Source organism: Triturus cristatus, chromosome 6 (assembly GCF_964204655.1).
Source record: "Triturus cristatus chromosome 6, aTriCri1.1, whole genome shotgun sequence".
NCBI classification, from domain to species: domain Eukaryota; kingdom Metazoa; phylum Chordata; class Amphibia; order Caudata; family Salamandridae; genus Triturus; species Triturus cristatus.
Genome location: NC_140589.1, coordinates 392602201 through 392619880, shown reverse-complemented (window position 1 = coordinate 392619880; position 17680 = coordinate 392602201).

The following is a 17680-nucleotide window of genomic DNA, read 5'->3' as shown; positions in this document are numbered from 1 at the left end:
CTCCTCCTACGTCTTGCTGTTGCTGCTACGAGTGTTTAAAACTCTTCGAAAGACGATCATGTGATGACGTACCCGGCGTTTAGTGCACGGCCGCCATCTTAGAATGGGGAAGTTCTATTTTTTCAGAAAGTAAACAATTATCGTCCCGTTTCAGATAGTTGGGAACCAAAAACTACAGAGCATGCATCATGTCTATGGGCAATCTTCAAACCTAAAGACAGGAATGCTTACAATTATTAAGTTGTTACAATGAATAAATAGTCAGGAGCAAAGTTGCTTATGAGAATGTAAATTCAAATAAAAGCAGCTTTATTAATCAAACAGAGCGATGTGGCTGACAAACAATGCTCATGAAGCTTCTAACATAAATACATGCGCATAAAAAATATGTATATATGTGCATAAAAAACTTTTTTTATATATACATCTCGGGCTCAACTTTAGGAACTGAATAAGGAGCTGTTTGTTATATAACTTCATTGAGACATTATCAATAAGGTCCCACAATTGAGTTCATTTTCCGTCTATTCCCACTAAAAACATAACCATATTGAAAGACAGAGTAGAGAGGCACTGGCAGAATCACCGTCACTGATACCAAAGGCTTTGAATTCAAAACAGGAAGTTGGTAGTATACATGGTAAATCAGCCGACCCTATTCCACTCAATAACTTCGTTAAGCCCCTGTTGATCACTTCTATCTTGATAAATCCATCGTGCTTCCTTTGAAAGGAGAACCTTTTCAACATTTTGTGGGTAAAGCTGTGTTTCACTGTATGGCAGTGTTGTACTAATTTGGTTGTCAGTTTGCCCGCCTTTATGGTGCTCATATGTTCTTGCATCCTGGTCTTGATCTTTCGAGATGTGAGCCCTATATATTGAAGGCCACATTCACAAAGTAATCTGTATACCACATTAGTGGTATTACAGTTACTGAAATGGTTAAGAAACCACTCTCTCGCTGATTTTAAAATTACACTCGTTGTTTTTTTAGTTAAAGGGCAAACTGAACAGGATCCACAAGGGAAATGCCCCTTTGGAATGGTAGTCCCATTGGTTTTCACTACAGATGGAACACAAGTATGAACCAGTTTGTCCTTTAAATTGCCAGATCTCTTAAAGGCAAACCTGGGGGGTGGCATCTTGAAATTCTTATTTGATAAAAGAGACCAGTGCTTGCGAATAGACTGTCTGATCCTGGTCGCTACCGGATCAAAAGTCATGACTACCGGGATACAGTTATCCTTTTCTTTTGCATTCTTCTCTAAGAGGGCACTACGTGGGGTGTTGAGTGCTCTTTTCTTGGCTTGTTTTATTATTCTTGACGGATAATTCCTCTGTTGTAACTTTGTTGTTAATCCCTGAGATTGTTTCATATAGGCTTCGGTTAATGAACAGTTCCTCCTGTAACGCAAGAACTGCCCTACCGGAAGGTTATCCCTCAATGCTCTAGGGTGGTATGAGTCATAGAGTAATAATGAGTTTCAGTCCGTTGGCTTTTGATGGACACGTGTAGTAATTGCCTCTTCCTTGCCTTCTATAACTAGGTCCAGATATATAGCGGTGTTGTGGCTATAGGACCATGTGAATCTCAAGCTTGAATCCTGTAAATTAAGCCAGTTGAGAAATTCCAAAAGGACCTCTTCCGTTCCTGACCAAATGCAGAGCGCGTCGTCTATATACCTTTTCCAGAGGCGTAAATTCCTCTGGAAGGGATTGGTGGAATGATAGACGACGTGCTCTTCAAACTGTCCGACAGAGATGCATGCCAGACTGGGTGCCATAGTAGCACCCATAGATGTTCCTGTAGTTTGGAGGTACAATTTATCTTTAAAACTAAAGTAGTTCCTAGTTAGGGCCAATTCGATGCATTGCATCACAAACGATTGGGGAGCATCATAGAACCACTCTTGCTCCCCCAGTGCGAGAGCTGCTGCCACCAGCGTGGCGTCCTGGGGGATACAAGTATAGAGTGATTCTAAATCGATCGTGACAAACAATTCATGTTCTTGATCAAATTGCATGCCATCTAAGATATTCAAAACCTCTGTGGTGTCGTTTATGAATGATTGTTGGTTAATGACTGATTCACGAAGAAAAAAATCAGCGTATTGTGACAGGGGTTCTAAAAGAGATTGAATACCCGACACTATAGGTCGTCCAGGAGGGGGGCGTGTAGGCTTGTGAATTTTAGGAAGTATTTAAAAGGCAGGAGTCCTAGGATTTTCATTAACCAAGAACTCTGCCTCCTTCACCGGGATCCATTTATTTTCTTTAGCTCTGCCCACCATCTCCCGCATAGTCTTTAGAAGTTCTTGTACCTGATCACGACTGAGGGGCCGATAGTTGGTACGCACCTCCAACAATCTCATAACCTCAGCATCATAATCCTTAGAGTTCAAGACAACCACTGCCCCACCCTTATCGGCTGACTTTATAGTCAGGGAGTGGTTGCCTTGTAAACTCTTCACTGCATCCCAGTCTTCCTTGGTCATGTTTTTGTACTTTGATTTATTGTCTTTTGTTTCAAAATTGGCAATATCTTGCAACACTTTAGTTTCAAACACTGCCACTTCAGGACCTACTGAGGCCGCCGGAGGCCAAAATGGGGATGGTTTCTTTAGATTAGTGTCAAAGGCTCTAGGACTCTCTTGGGGTTTATTAGCAAAACACTTTTTCAATTTGATCCTACGCATGGTCTCATGCAATTCCACCCTACATTTAAATGAATTGTGTGTAGGTGTGGGAACAAACCCTAGCCCCTTATTTAGGACTCTCTCTTCACTGATGGTCAGGGTGTGGTCAGATAGATTGACCACAATACTACTCATGTCTGGTTCCGCTCCCGACTGCGGGTTACTCTGGGGGAAAAGGATTGTCATTGTGTAGGCTGATTGCCCCCCCCCCTCGACCTCTTCCTGTCTGCCCTACCCCTCTGTTGGTCCTCTGTCCTCGTCCTAAAAAAGACCTAAGGAGCACTCCCAAATCCTCGTTACTGCGATCTTGTTGATTGAACCTCACCCTATTTCCTTGCGGGCCCTCTTCTTCTTCGCTGGAATTGTTGTCAAAGGTCCAATTATTTGGGGTACGTCTGATCTGTTGTCTCCCCCCTCTCCCCCTTTGACGGCCTCCTGTATTGTACTGCTCAGGTCCTGATTGATAATACCCGTTGCTTACATACAGGAATGCCCATTCGTGGGGGTATCTCTCAAGGTTACGTTGTAATCCTTTTATTTTTTGATTAATCATATAATTTTTGTAGTCACTCAGATCTTCTTGGATTATATTGAGGTGCTCTTTGGTATCAGTGAGGGTCGTATCTTGTTTTATGCTTTCCTCTAGTTCCAAAATCTCTTTTAGCAGTTCTTCACTTAACCTCTTGGCGGTGCTTATAATTAGTATTAGCCAATCTTGTGTACATTTATTGGCTATGAAGCTCCAATCTAGCCTAAATTTACTAACATCCAAAAAGATTTGTGGTTCGATCCTTACAAGTAGGCTAGCTGGGGCTGCTCCTGCTCTGTAATATTCTGTCATAAGTGCCCCATCGAGGGCAATCCTAACTTGTTTCTTTTTTAAAGTGCTCAATTTCTCCCATTCCTCCCTTGCTGAAGTACTACTCAGCAGGGGGGCATCGGGAAAGAGCGAAGGGCCTGCTAAAATGGCCGCGATTTGTTCATCAGTAAAAGCTAGACAATTTTTATCCATTTAATTGTTCCTTCTGTGTTGTCTCAGAATGAAGGAAAACAAGGTGAACTTAACCTTAGACACAGAATTTAAAAAGTCCCTGGGAAGAGATGGGAAGAGAACAGTATGCAATAACACAGTGTGTTTTCGGGTAAAACTTCAAAAAAGCTCTCACAGCTGAGCCGCCGTACTAACCATCTATTCCAATAGGAGCACAGAGGGAAAAAGAGACTACGGGTCGCCCTCCACTCAAAAATCATAAACACACAAAACCCGGTCTCTAATGCTAATTATTTATAAATGAAGTGTATATGTTGCTTCTATTATGTATTCTGCGAAAAACTCCTCATATATGGTAGTGTGCAACACTTATTGCCTTATTTTTTTTAAAAACTTTTTCCAACAGACAGTCCCCAAGAAAGTGAATGGTGACTGAAAACTAGTTTACAAAATTCTCAATCCATTCAATACACCAAAAATTATGTGAAAAAAGTGAGAGCGACAAAATGACCCCTGACGGGAGCACCACCAACGGGGTAGCTGATAGGTACTCACCAGATAGGCCCCCTATTATCATCATAGGCGGTCATTTTTGTCCCAAAGAAAAAGTGTCCAAACAAAAGAATAAACCGTGTTAGTGCAGTGGAGTGATAAGTAGTCGCACTCCACGTTGTGACAAAAGTGATTAAAATTGACAGACACACCTTTTTCACAATTACTTTATTATTCAAGGAGTGTGATCTTTCAAATTAAAAAATAGGCTGGTTGCTAATTTTGCAGACCAAAAAGAAATGCCAACATGTTTCTTTGACATGAAATTTGGCAAATTCTTCAGGGCCAGACATTTCGTCACAGCACCAGTGTTGGACACACCATTCTTGTAGACTGTCAATTGAAAAATTACAGAAAACCACTATGTTAAAAACTACTATTCGCCCCCTAAAAAATCTATATTCTAAAGTTAAAAGCATGATAGTTACCCTCAAACAGCTTATGTCTCTCATACCAGCTTGCGAGGTAAACTTGTAGTGTAGCGAACTCCTCATGTGAGTCCTCCGTTATGATTGACCCTTCTGTTGTTTTGTCAATCTAAACCCATACCCCAAAAAATAGGGAGTGAGAGTTTTTCAAAAAACATGTTGGAACTCGCACATGCTGCATATTGTTGCACCAACAGTCTCAGTGTAACTATGTAACTATGAACATAAGTCTCGGCTTAATGTCTTGTGATCCCTTAATGTATTATAATGTCATGGAATACTAGCATTCAACCAATTGCCACTAGAAGAATGCATCGTTCAGCGGTGACCACACGCCCAACAGAAGGAAATAAAAGCAGAAACGGCAAAACCCTTGTATGAACTCCTTCTACATCTATTTTCAATGCAAATATTTCGGCTCTTCAAACATTACCGGCCACCCCACTCCTCGCCGGCTGAGGCCTCACGGAGCGGCAGCAAGATGTAGGAGGAGACGCTGTGCTCCGTGAGTCCTCAGCCGGTGAGGAGTGGGGTGGCCTGTAATGTTTGAAGAGCCGATGCTCCTAGATGTTGCGGCATTGTTTAGGGGTAATGTTTTAAAAGAGATACGATCGAACATGGGGGTTGCACAGTTGTGCATAATGCCCCGAGATTGAGAGCCCGGTATTTGCATATTATGATTGACTGAAGGGTCAATCATAAAGGAGGACTCAAATGAGGAGTTCGCTACACTAAAAGTTTACCTCGCAAGCTGGTATGAGAGACATAAGCTGTTTGAGGGTAACTATCATGCTTTTAACTTTAGAATATGGATTTTTTAGGGGGCGAATAGTAGTTTTTAACATAGTGGTTTTCTGTACTTTTTCAATTGACAGTCTACAAGAATGGTGTGTCCAACACTGGTGCTGTGACGAAGTGTCTGGCCCTGAAGAATTTGCCATATTTCGTGGCAAAGAAACATGTTGGCATTTGGTTTTGGTCTGCAAGGTTAGCAACCAGCCTATTTTTTTATTTGACAGATCACACTCCTTGAATAATAAAGTAATTGTGAAAAAGGTGTGTCTGTCAATTTTAATCACTTTTTGTCACAACGTGGAGTGCGACTATTTATCACTCCACTGCACTAACACGGTTTATTCTTTTGTTTGGACACTTTTTCTTTGGGACAAAAATGACCGCCTATGATGAGAATAGGGGGCCTATCTGGTGAGTACCTACCAGTTACCCCGTTGGTGGTGCGCCCGTGAGGGGTCATTTTGTCGCTCACACTTTTTTCACATCATTTTTGGTGTATTGAATGGATTGAGAATTTTATAAACTAGTTTTCAGTCACCATTTACCTTCTTGGGGACTGTCTGTTGGAAAACGTTTTTTAAATAAGGCAATAAGTGTTGCACACTACCATATATGAGGAGTTTTTTGCAGAATACAAAATAGAAGCGACATATACACTTCATTTATAAATAATTAGCCTTAGAGACCGGGTTTTGAGTGTTTATGGCAAGCCTTAGCCAACCAGAGATCCCATTTCTAACAGTGGTGCTTTGGGCTTTTTGGTGCTATTTTCACTTACATCTTTAAAATTGCATATCTCCAGTTCTACTGATTGGATTTATGTTGTTTTGGTCTTGATTTATTTATTATAATGTGCTCCATTTTTCTCAAATTGGTGTGGGATTTTCCTTGTGTTGTGTTTTTACTTTTTTACTGTTTGAAGTGCTGCATAAACACTTTACACATTGCCTCTAAGTTAAGCCTGACTGCTCTGTGCCAAGCTATCAAATGGTTTAGCACATGTTAATTCAGGGTTTGCTTGTGCCTCACCCTGGAAAGAGCTGGGGTTGTTGCTTGAGTAAGGTGTAACCCCCCTCAACCAGTAACCCAATTTCTTATCAGCAGGGGTTATTTGTGAATGACTAAATGCTGGGGCCCAAAGTTTTGCTCGAAAGCTCACGCCTTGCACTAACAAGGATCTGGGTGCCAAATACCAAGAGTGCTTAGACTTAATTTCACCTCATTCCTCCTTAATTACCTACCAGACACTCCCTGCTTCTTCATCTCGCGCTTGCAGGTTATTTTTTTTTTTTTGTCCATCTTTATTTTCCTCCTGCTTTGTCTTTTTTCTGTTTTTCTCTGTCTTGCTCTAGATCAAAGTCTGTTAGGGAAAAATAATCACTGGTTCCCAGAAATGAGTTCTGGTGGGCCACACCTCCAACCTGCTCAAATTAAGCACTGCTAGAGGGTCTCTGTTTCTTTTCACACAGTTCTCAGTTCTCTGACTTGTTTCCTGTCACTTTATCCTTAGTGTGCCTCTTTTAGAAATGGGGGTTTCTAGTTGGCAGTGGCTTGCACCGTTTCCAAGTAGGGACACTTCCTTCTAGTCAGGGTAAGGGAGTTACACACCCAAGATAACCCCTGCTCACCCCCTTGGTAGCTTGGCACGAGCAATCAGGCTGATTTCAGAGAAAATGTGTAAAGCATTTGTACATAAAACACACAGTAACACAGTGAAAACACTACAAATGGACACCACACCAGTTTAGAAAAATAATGACTCTTTATCTAAACAATATATCACTTTTAAAATGTTTAAGCAATCCTGTCCAGAGAACTCTGTGGAGGTGTTGATTTTAGCTCAAAGTACCTTTGACGCATTGAAATCCAAGACAAAAAACAGCTGCAAAGGAGGAAAGTGTCAAAAAACATCTTGATGTGTAGTTTTTTGAGTCCCCGGGGAATGGAGGCATCAGATCTGCTGCACACAGGAGAAGTGTTGCATCGATTTCTTACTGCGAGGAAAAGCTATGCATCGATTTCCGGAGTTGACTCCTTTCTGTGGGGCGATTCATTGGAAACTTGGTGCACAGGTGCAAAGCGAGGAGATCTGGATGCGCTGGAGTCAATTTGGTAGTGGTGGCGGCAAAACAGGAGCTGTTTCGATTCTTTCAGCCTCGGAGCAGTGATGGGTCGATTCTTTCAGCTGCACAGGAGGGCCTGCATCAAAGTTGGAGCGGGGGTCTCGAATGTCAGAGACATGGTGCTCTGTCCTCGAGCTGCGACAGTTCTTTGGGCCACAAACAGGCGCTATGTCGATTTTTCAGCTGCACTGCATCAATGCGTTGGTTTTTCAACCTCATGGCAAGCTTGTGGCAGGAAAAACATCACTGGAAAGGCAGTGCATGGATTTTCACATTTTTAAGCAGTAGAACCACCTCCAAGGGCCCAGACCTAGAATGGGCATGGCAGGTCAGAACTCCTATCAGTGGAGTTCAGGGGGGTTGCAGATGAAGTCTTTGATGGCCCTGGGACTTCCCACAGGAGGCAAGCACATGCAAGCACCTGGACAATCTTGGAAAAGCAGGATACCAGAAAGCAAAGTTTCGTTTTTTTACTGCCCACAGACAAAAGCAGCAACTGCAGGTCAACCCAGCAAAGCAACAAACAGCAAACAGGGAGTACTCCTCCTGACAGCTCTTCTTCTTGGCAGCGTCCTCAGTCCAGAAGTGTTCTAAAAAGGTGAGATTATAGGTCCAATACTTATACCCCCTTTAGCCTTTGAAGTAGGCATGCCTCAAAGGATAGTGTTTGTAGTGCACAGTTCCTGCCTTGCCATGTTCTTGCTCCAGACACACTACATGGAGTTGGAGACAGCATTGTGAGAGGTGTCAGTGATAACTCCTCCCACCACTTTAGCTCAGGAAACCCCATCAGCCTGGTGATGGGCAATCAGGATATGCATGGCACACCTCAGCTCCCTTTGTGTGACTGTCTAGAGGCAATGCACAAACAACCGAACTGTTAGTCCAAACAAGATGTTGAATACACAGGCAGGCAGAGACACAGGATGAGAAAGGAAGAAAATGCACACTTTCTAAAAGTATAATAATAGCAACAGGAATATAACCCATAGACCAGGTTGAGAGATGGGTACATAAGTGAAAATTAACAACAATGTCTCAACTGGATTCAATGAGGAAGACAAATTCTTTAGCATGTGCACGACATTGCAAGAAAGAAAGAGGGAGACTCCTGGTTTGTTCATACAAAGATGCTCACGGCATCATGTATTTAAATAACACAATTTACATATAACAGTTTTAACAGCACTGTGAGTATGAATTGTGGTGGCAATCACAAGGTGGAGTGCACAATTGTGCTTGTGACAAGAGAAAGTAACGGCACAAGTGACTAGTGCAGAACACAGCGAGCGGCGCAAAGTGACGAAGTGGTGAAAAAGCTATATACAGTGTTCAATGGTTCAGTCTGAGTAATTATATACAATGGCTGTACAAGGTATTTTTGATTTTGAAGAACCAAAGTGAAAAGGGCGCTGTAAGTTGCGCTGGGAAGGAGGTCGACGACGTTTCGGTCCGATTCATTCAGGACCATCATCAGGACCGGATTGCCAAAGCTTAAAGCGTGCTGCAGGCAAGCCAGGTATCAGCGTGGCTGAGTGAACCTGGCAATAATGCTGAGTGGAGTCAGATTAATTAGTTTGAGGAGGCAGATGGCTGCAGTGTCGGAGCCACGATCAGCTGCTGGGATCAATTCCGTGGTGTTGTGTAGATAATACGTGGAACTTTAGGTGGAGTCAAGGCAGGGTCAGAAAACGATCCGCTGTAAGGGTCCAAATGATCGGCGCACACCGCACACGCCCGTGGCGGTGCTGATTCATTCCGTACCTCCACAGCCTTCAGATTAACTCGAAGACTTCAATTCCAACTCCTACGGTACCACTATTTGGACCCTTACAGCGGATCGTTTTCCGACCCTGCCTTGACTCTACCTAAAGTTCCATGTATTATCTACACAACACCACGGAATTGATCCCAGAAGTTGATCGGGGCTCCGACACTGCAGCCATCTGCCTTCTCAAACCAATTCATCTGACTCCACGCAGCATTATTTCCAGGTTCACTCAGCCACGCTGATACCTGGCTTGCCTGCAGCACGCTTTAAGCTTTGGCAATCCAGTCCTGATAATGGTCCTGAATGAATAGGACCGAAACGTCGTCGACCTCCTTCCCAGCGCAACTTACGGCGCCCTTTTCACTTTGGTTCTTCAAAATCAAAAATACATTGTACAGCCATTGTATATAATTACTCAGACTGAACCATTGAACACTGTATACAGCTTTTTCACCACTTTGTCACTTTGCGCCGCTCGCTGTGTTCTGCACTAGTCACTTGCGCCGTTACTTTCTCTTGTCACAAGCACAATTGTGCACTCCACCTTGTGATTGCCACCACAATTCATACTCACAGTGCTGTTAAAACTGTTATATGTAAATTGTGTTATTTAAATATATGATGCCAAAATCACCTTTGTATGAACAAACCAGGAGTCTCCCTTTTTCTTTCTTGCAATGTCGTGCACATGCTAAAGAATTTGTCTTCCTCATTGAATCCAGTTGAGACATTGTTGTTAATTTTCACTTTCTAAAAGTGGCATTATCAAACACACAATTTAAAAACCGCCATCATTAAAAGATGTGTTTTTAAATTCTGAGCTCTAAGAGCCCAAACTACAAATGTCTAGCTCTCCCCACTCGAAAGTTACACTTGTAAGATGTTACAAGCCAGCTCCAATAATTACCTAGCTAGTCCATGCATTAGAGACAAAACGAAAATGGCAGTATTTCACTATCCGGACATGTAAAACACACCAGTACGTGTCCAACCTTTCACATACACAGCACTCTGCCCATGGGGTTACTTAGGACCTAGCTTAGGGGTGCCTTACATGTCTCTGTTTCTTCTCTTCTCACATCTAAATTGCTTAATTCATCTTCATTCAACATCGGATTAACTAGACATCTTGTTTCTGTCGGAAACGTGGATTACTTCTAGTTCTGATGCGGACATTGTACTTGCCCTCCCTCCAAGTTACCTTATCGGTCATTTGGATAGACCTGAGGGACGAGGGGGTGGACTTGCCGTTATCTATCGTGATAACCTTAACTGCAGGGTCTGGAGGGGCTTGGTGGCAGATTGTGAGAGTTGCCACTTTTCCATACAGGTATCACCAACGGTTACATTGGCTGGCCTGCTGATTTACCGACCCCCGGGTAAGGTCGGCAACTTCGTAAGCTCTGTGATGGAAACGGTCACCCTCTTGGCAACATCCACATCTTCCTTCATTGTGCTAGGGGACCTGAACCTGCACTTTGAGGACACTGCGGATATGATCGCGGCAGACCTCAAAGGAGATCTATCTGCTTGTGAGCTCCGGTTAGTCAACACAGGAGCCACCCACGTGAAGGGCCATTTGCTGGATCCGGTATTTTCGAACATCCCTCGGCTGAGGGCCAGACCAGCTCTTCCGCTCCCATGGTCAGATCACTCCTTAGTGTCGATGGAATGGCAAATCAATCTGCCCTCTAAACCGACATTTCAAGAGGTGGTGGTGGACCGTATATGGTCCAGACTACCGATCGGTGACTGGACTCAGGCCCTGGCAAATTCACAACCCGTAGCTGAGGCAGACCCGATTCAAGGAGACGCTGACCTCAACCGATGGTTGACTGCCTCGCTTGATGGTTTCATACCGGTGAAAACCCTACAGAAGAGGGAGAAACGAGTGGGTTCCGCCCCCTGGTTCACGGCTGAGCTCCGCCTGCTTAAGAAAGGATGTAAGAAACTGGAAAGGGCCTGGAGGAAGAAATTTGATGCGGCCAGGCGTAAGGACTACTGGACAGCGATGAGAGCCTATAAAGCGGCCCTCCGCCTGGCAAAAGCACAATTTTTTGAGGAGCGAATACAACTTGCCTCAAACTCCTCCAGGGAGACCTTTAAGGTGGTGCAAGAACTGCTAAAAGTTCCTGAGCCAGCAGTCACCCATGACCCTGAGAGGTGTAAGGAGTTGGCCAATTTTTTCCACACTAAAATAGTAAAAATACTAGACTCTTTACCCCAGGTTGCTATATTTCATGGGATTCAAGAAGAACCCCTCCCTGTGGGGATAAAAGAGTGTCCTTTCTCCCTTGACATGTTCGGCCCAGTTTCAGAAAGTGAAACATTAAAAGCTATAGTTTCCATAAAAAGCGGTTCCCCTATGGACCCTGTCCCTTTCAAAATCCTAAAACAAGCGGCATTCGCTGTGGTTGGGCCCATTACGAACTTGATCAACGCCTCCTTCTCTCGTGGTCTGGTGCCACCCACCTGGAAAAAAGCCGTGGTCAAGGCTCTTCTAAAAAAATCTAACCTTGACGCAGCTGAGCTGGCCAATTTTAGGCCCATTTCTCTGTTGCCAGGTCTCAGCAAAATTGCTGAGAAACTTGCTAACCATCGACTGTCCAACTTTCTTGAGTCAAATGGTCTGCTCCGAGACTCGCAGACCGGCTTCCGTCCCGGCCATGGCACCGACACGGCCCTCCTGGCGGTCGTTGAGGAATCGAGGCGCATCTTAGATTCGGGAGGATCAGTGGCAGTGATCCTCCTGGATCTGAGTGCGGCATTCGACACCGTTGACCACCAGGTGTTGACCCAACGGCTGTCAAAGGTGGGTGTGGCAGGTGTCGCCCTGAAATGGCTCTGCTCATTTCTGGAAGACCGTTCCTATCAGGTCTGGGAAGGAAGCAACAAGTCTCCATCTATTTCTCTCCAGTGGGGGGTGCCGCAGGGCTCGTCCTTGAGCCCGACATTATTCAATGTCTATATGGCCCCCCTGGAGGATGTGGTGACCCCTTATAACATCAAAATCATCAGCTATGCTGATGATACTCAGCTTGTGGTCGCCCTTCCTCAACTGGTGGAGAACCCTGACTTGTTGTACGCATGTCTGGCGGACGTCCACACCTGGATGAGCAGTTCAGCCCTGAAGCTGAACGGCTCTAAAACAGAGATCATGCTGCTTGGAAACAAAGTGCCACCACTGTCACCTTCATGTTGGCCAAGCTGTATGGGTGACTTTCCAACCATGAAAGAGGAGATCAAGAGCTTAGGAGTCTGGCTGGAGCAAGATCTTTCCCTCAGAACTCACGCTAAAAGAACTGCGGGAGTCTGTTTTGCCCTGCTGCGGGCTGCGCGGAAAATCCTTCCGCTTCTTCCTTTTCCATCAAGGAAGTTGTTGATTCAGGGTTTGATAACATCTCGCCTTGATTACAGCAACAGTCTGTTTCTGGGCGCCCCTGAATCGACTTTTAACAAGCTTCAGCAGGTGCAAAACGCGGCAGCTAGACTCCTTATGGGTATCCCCCGAACAGAATCCGCCAGACCCGCTCTCAAGGCACTGCACTGGTTACCGGTGCGGGAGAGAGTACAGTTCAAGGCACTGTCCATCGCCCATAAAACATTCCAGGGCGGCGGGCCTCCTCTTTTAGGGAGCCTGGTAGTACCCTATAAAGCGAATAGAGCACTGAGGTCTGACCAGAGGTGTCTGCTCCAGGTCCCGAGAGTAAAAAGATCACGCACGGGAGGGAGGCGATTCTCTGTGCATACAGCAATGCTCTGGAACTCCCTCCCATTAAAACTCCGAGCTGAGACCTGTACCCTGCGTTTTCGCAGAGGCTTGAAAACACATCTGTTTCCCCTGTGAGTCGCTATCTTTATTCCATGGTCCCACGGTTGATGCACTGTTCATAGCGCCGGGATGCCCCAGGGTAGCTGTGCGCTTTATAAGTTTTAATAATAATAATAATAATTAATCCATGTCAGTCTTCCACGTCCACGGCTTGGCTGTCCTTCCAATTGTTTTTCATGCCACCACTGTACAGGCAGCAGCAAATACACCCTCAAAACTCTGGTAGGCCTAAAATTTACTTTTTAAAAGGTATTTTAAATATGGATTATTGTCCCCTTGTTTGCTCATGAGAGTATGCCATGTTGGTTTCTCACAATGCACTTTAGTATTCAAAAGGAAGATGGGGGATTGAGTTCGCAAGGGAGAGCGCCGCCCGTACCATGGGGTTAAGCCCCAATAATACTGGCTCACTGGATCCGACTCATGTCGTACCCAAGAAGACTGCGAATTTTAACTCACTCCCTGTTACCTCCAGCGGCCCCCTCCTACCAAGAGCTCTATCTGCTACATGCTTCCAAATAGGGCCAAGGTATCCAAGCTCAACATCACAGGATGGCATTAAAGGCACTGCTAGTATGGGCCTTAATCAGGCAGTCGATACACTGGTCCTTTCTGAGTGTCAGAGTTCATCAGATCCGAAAGCGCTCAAACCGGTTACAATTCCAGAGGTAGAACAACCAGGGTCACCATGGGTACAATCCGGGACATCGACTGCCTCCCTGAATGCTGCTGCAGAACTTGTTCTAGAACAAGCAGATCAATTGGTGGAATCAACCGAGCTTATTGGTACAACTAAGTCCCAAACAGTACCAGACAGCAGCTCTCAAGCAGGAGACAACTCCTTGAGAGGAAAAGGACTTAAAGGAGCTTGAGGGGCTAAAGGTGGGGGAAAAGGAGGGCGAGGACAGGGAGGCTCTAAATCTGCTCTCACTACCATAAAGCGGCCTAAGAACGTGGCCCCAACTAGAGCTAAGGATGGCTGTGTTGCTAGCCCCCTATGCAGATGGGTGTCTTCTAAGGGTGAGGTTAAATGCACTTTAGTATTTACTTAAGTTACTTAAATTATTTGTTGTATTTCAATAGGTTCAAACTTTGGACATCTTGAATATATGTATGGTATAACATGGGTTGCAGCCCCCTACCTTTCCAGATGTACTTTCCTTGAAAGGGTATTTTAAACACAGGCTAATGTTTGATTTTAGGTCTTTGTCATGTGCCGGTTGTATTGCTGTGATCTAGTTTTATTTATTGGAGTTGTTCTGATATTTCTGAATGTTTTGTATCAATGAATTGGAAAACTATGTTATATTTCTGTAAGAATGTATTTCTTAGAAATAAAGAATCTGACTTGACTCTGTAGGCTTCAGGACTCACCCGTCAGCACCACATGTCCCTTAGAGCTACATTTTGCTCTCAACATTGAGATAACCACACGATTCACATGAAAACTATAGGCAGCCCATTCCTCACCTGCAGCATTCAAAGGGTGGCCCTAACCTGGCAGTTCATGGTTGACTGATGTGGGACTCTTCCTTTCCAGGACTCTGCAACAATGTCTCATAAACGAAATCAATTTCATCACCCTCGTCTTGACCATAACAAGGATGTCCATCCTCTCTAAGCGGCCTGGAAAGGGAGCTATGAGGAGCCGCTGACACTGGCAGTTCCAATAGCGCCATTGAAGTTATTTCCCTCCCCTAAGTTCCCGCTCTTATTGTTCTACAAACCGACTCTCCGGGTGCCTCTTAATCAGTGAACACTTGACAAAAACTGAGAGTTCGTTTCTGCTGAGAATAGAAACCCACATAAGCTCCAGCCCTTTCTGATCACCTTTAAGAAATACTTCTCAGGTCAAAGATTTACACTTCTCTCGGTGAACTGCCAGTTTGAGTTTCCACCTGCCCTCTGCGACTGCACAGAGAAGTAACGTTTTTCCGCTGTTCATCGCAAATAGCTCTTACCCCGCATCTGGTTACCGCCACCTCAGGCTAACCTTCACCAATAGTTGGGAACTATTCAGCGAATATGTTCACACTACACGCTGTTTTATATACCAAAGGAAAACACTTCTTCAAGTATAAAATGGTTTTGACATTTAAAGAGCCTTTCTTTGCACGGTGGAATCTACATCAATCGGGCCATGTCGGGTTAATGTTCTCACAATGCACATCAGCCATCATAAGAAACGTCGAAAACCATACGTGTAAGTTTGTTTTTCCCTCATTTATTCAACACCTTGACAGGGTTGTAAAACCTGCTTTACTCACTGTGGACAAATCATACTGAACAAACACACTTCTGCTGTTGCTATGAAGAATAAACATAGCAGGTTAACCTAGTGCCCCGTAACTCACCGAATGGGGCGAGTGGGCGACCATATACGAAATAAAACGCCGCCAAATATTTTTAAGCGCAGTGATTTAGTGCGAAGGCATTAAAAGTCAGAGTAGCGCTTTGTGCCCAATTCTACTGTCTTACTTACGTAAGTGACACTCGGCAGCCATCTTTACATTTTCCACACCCACGTGCTTCCATGGTCAACAACAGAATGTAGGTCCAGTTTATGACAATCTTCTTTCCGGCAGTGTGACATGCAAAACTTTCACTAACAACAATGTAAGTAATGTACTTAGGTTTTGCGACGCAGCATGCGTGACACAATGGGATGCAAAACATAGCGCCAATTTACTTATCAGTACAGAAGCCCATGGGCGCAGCGCAAAACTCCGCAGTGCTGCACAGAGAATAGCACAAGCTTTTGTAAATAAAGCTGAGACTATGCAAATCAGAAGAAAGCTCTTTGCATAGAACTGTTGGTCCATTGAATATCATTGCACTTTCTTTCCTATAGAGATGAGATAACAAATAAGAACAGGCTAGAGTACCACCCAGGGCCGGCCTTTAACGTGGGCGAGCTGGGGCCAATATTCTGAGGGGAGCACAGAACTGTGTGCATTGGGAGCACAGAACTGTGTGCATTAAAGCACCCATGTCATCTTGCTCCTGGCTTGCCCGTGTCCCTGCCTGCTCGTTTCTGTCTGATTTGCCAGTAAGTGGTTTCAATCCTTTTTATCATACCGAAGGCAATGTTTTCACCACCTCATTTCCCCCTTCCTTTCCCTCATTCGCCCTCTCATCCCTTCTGACACTGTGTCACACTGATCATGGCTTTGCTGTTGTGTCAGCGACACACCAGCAAAACCATCATCAGTGTTGTAAAGCAGCTAAGCTATCGGCGCTTCAGGTGAGCTGAGGGAGGTCGGCAGACATTTGTGTTCAGGGGCCAGTCACTTCTCAGCCAAGGAATGACCAGTGAACACAAAAGAGCCTCCCTGCTGCCCTATTAATTTCTTAGCTTCAGCATTGACGCCAAATTTCTCTCCTCCCAGGGCGATATCTTAACAAAGACCAGCTCTGGTACGACCAGTGGGGAAGACGCAGGGGGCTTGTGAAAATCCGATAAACTTCCTTAAGGCCCTGTAAACATGTAGGTGTTTAAGGCCCCATTACTTTCAGGGGGGGTTCCGATATTGGCCAGAACTTCATTGCACCTTGTGTACAGTGCTCTGGCTCCAGCCATAGTCCCATTCTCACTTTAGAGAACTGTAAAGTTGTTTACTACTTACATGAATAGATGAATAAACAAACCCCAAAGCAGCATCTTGTTAGAGTAACAAAAGGAAACTTTGCTGACTTTCCACCAAGGTACCTCCTAAAATAGGAGAAGTTCGGCAGATATGCAAAGGCACAAGATGTTTGTTAGTGGCAGGTAGGTTTAATTATACTTTGGTGTACTAGCATAAAACCCCGTCCAGGCGGCGGATCTCCCCTCCCTGCTTCCCCCCCTCGTACCATCCTGCTATGCTCTGCTACCTCAAATCACCACTGACGACTTTTGTTGGGTGCCTGAAAAGGTCGCAGTTTATTCATCTCACAAAAACTTTATACAATTGTAACACATTGTTCATGGTTATGTACATGTTGCATGGTTATTCTTGCCCCAGCTTTATCAATCACCTGGGAGGGGAGGGAACCCTTTCTGTGTTTCCTGCTTCCGGGTTTAGGCTTCAGCTTGCTACCGATTGGGCGGGTCTCCGTTTGGACCTGTCCGGGCCGCAAGTGCCGTCCCGCTCGCCCTGTGTCCTTACATGGGCCCTCCCTTCTCCCAGATGCCCCTGCCGGCTGGCATCCCAAGGGCCTTTCTTGTGTATCTACTTTAATTTCTTGTGACTGGGTCCTTTGTTTTGTCTCCTTCTGAGCCCCTGCCGTGAGGCATCCCAAGGGTCATGGGGAGAGCATTGTCTCTACTCTTTGTTGGCGGCGTGCCGCCCTTTTGGCTCCCTCAGCGCCCCTGCCGTGCGGCATCCCCAAGGCACTGCGAGAGCCTCTCATCTATCTTCTAATGGGTTCTCCCCTTTCTTTTGTTAATTTAGTCTGTCTAGCTCCGCTACCCTCCACCTTGCAGCTGCGACGCCCGACTCTTAGGTGTGGG